Source organism: Anneissia japonica, unplaced genomic scaffold (assembly GCF_011630105.1).
Source record: "Anneissia japonica isolate Jap-2015-1 unplaced genomic scaffold, ASM1163010v1 scaffold142_len1259957_cov175, whole genome shotgun sequence".
In the NCBI taxonomy this organism is placed as follows: domain Eukaryota; kingdom Metazoa; phylum Echinodermata; class Crinoidea; order Comatulida; family Comatulidae; genus Anneissia; species Anneissia japonica.
The window spans coordinates 742,054-745,963 of NW_022684560.1; positions in this window are offsets into that span (position 1 = coordinate 742,054).

Genomic DNA, 3,910 nt, shown 5'->3' on the forward strand with positions numbered 1-3,910 from the left:
TACATTGCAAACTCTTTGTTTCTTGTGAATTAGTGGTGGTTAAGTGACGTTTGTCATGCACTGTATCATGCGCTATAGAAATGGAAGGCCATAATGTAATGGAAATGAACCTCTCTGGTATTGCCGACAGTACAATCAGCTGTCTCTTATACACATCTAGATGTGTATAAGAGACAGGATTTCGACGTTAGAAAACATAGCCTACATGAAGTCATATTATAGTAGCCCGATGCCTATCAAATAAGTAATAAAAATTCGCCATAATTCGTCAAATATCCGTGGCTGCCTGGAACCCACCGCAGTGGGATAAGCAAAAATTTAGTCTAATGAAACTTGTATCATCTTGATACCTTCCGACTAAAATATCACCGAAAAAATAAATAAGACAGTTGAATGACCAACAAAGACAACTGAAGACAATAGGTTGTCATTAGAAGTTATTTAGTATAACCTTATTCGGAAAATTAATCACAAAATCGAGTTGCCATCGAATTGGTGGTATATCGATTGAGTATTGCATTCATCTGGCCATGTAAGTCAGTGGCGTATCTAGATGTCTTTAAATGGGTGGGGGTGGGGCGCGAAGCTGAAGTTGGGGTAGGGGCTTGATGATCAGTTGAGGGACGCTAATTCGCAAAATAAGGTGATTTTAGGTGATGTTTTACTACTTGACCGTGATTTGAAACCAGTGTCAGTATAATAGGTAAGCATGTGGTTAACATAAGCAAGAATTTAGTCCAATAAAACTGTTTATAATCTTGATACCTTCCGACGAAATTTGACCCTACCAGCGTCACCACGGCGTCCCCACCGATCGATCTAACGTGACGTTGTTATGTGGGTGTTTTATAGATTATAGAGAATACTATATCACCGAAAAAATAGATAAAATGACAGTTAAATGACCAACAATGACAATTGAAGACAATAGTTCGTCTTCAGAAGTTATTTAGTATAACTTTATTCGGAAAATTAATCTCAAGATCGAATTGCCGTCCCCGGCGTTGTCAGTGACGTCGTATGATTTGTGTGCGATTTTTACCAATTAACCCTAAAGTAAAAAATAGTTGAGCCATGTAGTACCTTGGAAATCAACTCAGAAACCCGGTAGTTTGTTGATTGTTTATTGGTAGAGTCCTTTCGCTGCCAAGTTTTTTGGCAGTTGCGTCCCGTTGACATCCCCTTTTCAAATGTTAAAGAATAACCAACATAAATTTTAAGTATTAAAGTGCCATTCTCCAACTTTATCTTATGCAGCCATAAACATGACGGGGCTCAGGTGGATATGGTAATTTTCCTTGTTTTTATGTATGACATTGCCATTTTCCGGCATCAAAATTCCCCAATTTTTTACATTTTCTCACCTCCATGATGGGTACAGGTATTAGGCCTTCGTGGATATAGTAATTTTTGTTGTTTTTATGTATTTGCCATTTTCCTGCATCTAAAAGTCTCTAATTCTTAAAATTGTTTTACCTCAGACTCAACCATGGTGGGCTGAGATAGATGGATTAGAATTTTCATAAATTTTTAGTATCCGAGTGTTGTTTTGGGGCATCTATAAAGTCTCAAATTCTTGCAATTGACTCATCTGCGCCCCAAAACCATAGTGGGGCTCAGGTGGATATCGTAAATTTTGTACTATTAAAGTGCTTTTTTGTGCATCTAACGAGTCTCAACTTCTCACAATGTTCTCACCTGAGCCCCAACCATAGTGGGGCTTAGTTGAATATGGTAGTTTTTAGAATAGTAAGTACTTAAATTTCATTTTCGGGTACTTAATTAATTAATTGGGTTTTTTTTACTCAATTTGTCAAAAACATTATTATTTAATAGGTAATGTAAGTTCCATTTTGGGGCATCCAGTGGTATAAAATACTGAAATTTTTGCGTCACCGCCCACCACGATGGTACTGACGTGATGACATCAGCACCCCCTTCTTTAAAATATGGATACGCCACTTTGCTGACAACAATAGTTAAGACAAATATATTTCCATTCGTTTTGTTTTTCATGTAAATGTCTGATAGGTTATTACTTTAAAACAATGCTAAAAACACAGTGTCAATACGAACATTTACACGTGTAAGACTGAGCTGAGCGACTCCGAATTAAGGTGAAATTAGTAGTGGTTATGTGACGTTTGTCATGCACTGTATTATGAAATGGAAGACCATAATGTAATGGGAATGAACGTCTCTGGTATTGCCGACAGTACAATCAGTGTAAAATATAGGCTAGTGTGGATTTAAAAAATGTCCTAATGGCAATGTTCAAAATAAATGTAAATCAAATAAATATGACTGTTGGGGTGAGAGGGGATGTATCTTTGTAGTTAGGCAGTTATATACTGTCTTTATGTCTAAACAAACTTTAATTTTAACACCGGGTCTCCATTTTAAAAGCTCCTAAGAGTTTCGTGGAGGTCCTTTTCGTCGCTCTGTTTTTGAATATGTATGGTTGAATTTACTTTGTCATGAATTGCAAAGAACATGAATAAAGAAATAAAATGAAAAATGTAAAAAGTATGTCTATATGCGTACAACGACCAGATTATAGAATTTACTAATAGATCAATAACTTTCCAATGATAATCACATGAACTACATTACTCCAAAAATTTTATAAACAATAGCAGTATTGTACAAATAAATGGCATCATACCTTTTATGTTAATCATCTATTTATTTTGGCGCACATTGATCATACAGTGCTCCTATCATTCCTATCATTATCAAAATCGAACGCACAATGAACAGATCATAATTATGCCTATACAAAAAAAATTATTAGATCATTACTCCAGCCCGTATCAACAAAATTGGGAAATATTGATGCGGAAATTTAAAAAAATGTTTCTTTTTCTTGGCCGCATCATTTTTCAACAGCATAAAAAACAATGTAATTTTGTGATTGGAAATACGTTTTCTTTAAAAAACAATAAAAATTAAACCTGTTTTTATACAATATTTACAATATTCTTGCCAAATAAAAAAGCCCCTTCCTCATCTATTAAAAGAAGCAGTTGTTCTGATTTAAAAAAATAGTGATCTAATAATTTTTCCTATGTGCCCTAAATTGGCTATAATGGGACACAGTGATAAACTATAAATATCTTGTTTAATATTTTCAAAAAAAAATCCTATTCTTTTTCATTGTGTCCAATGGTTGCCAAATTGACTATAGTGGGACACAGTGATACCATAAATACAAATGTGCGTGACGATATTTTATTGCTTTAGAAATGTGATTTCAAAATGTATATTGAATCACGGATATTCAATATATTTTCACGACAGGTTGGGAAAAATACATATAGGCCCCCTAATTGATTCTCCTGACGCAAATCCAGGTATTGTCTATCGTCACGAAAATAACATTTACCATTCAATAATAGAACAGTCATCGGCCTACTTGCAGTGAATTGAATCTAAAATGTATTCATGATGTTATGATGATCTGAAGTGTTTAAAAACGTACACAATAATAGTTTAACCAACATTAATACCACAAACACAAATGTGCGTGACGATATCTTATTGCTTTAGAAATGTGATTTCAAAAAAGTAGTGCATCGTATACGTAAGGGCTTGTTTTGTTGTTTTTTTACTTGCAGCGTTTGGGAAATAGGTAATAGGTAAATTGTAATGAATATAATCAATAATATATAGCATCTAAAACCTATTATTATTGAAGGGTCCTTTTAAAGTTTAAATAGGATTTTTTTAAAGTTATATTTTTAGATCATTAGACTTATTGAACGAGCCCCAAGCCCCGGGCCCCAGTGCTGTGCACTGACTGCACTGTCCATACCTACGCCACTGGACCTAAGTATTATTAGTGGTTACATAACGTTTGCTATGCACTGTATCATGCGCTATAGAAGTGGAAGACCATTATAAGAGACAG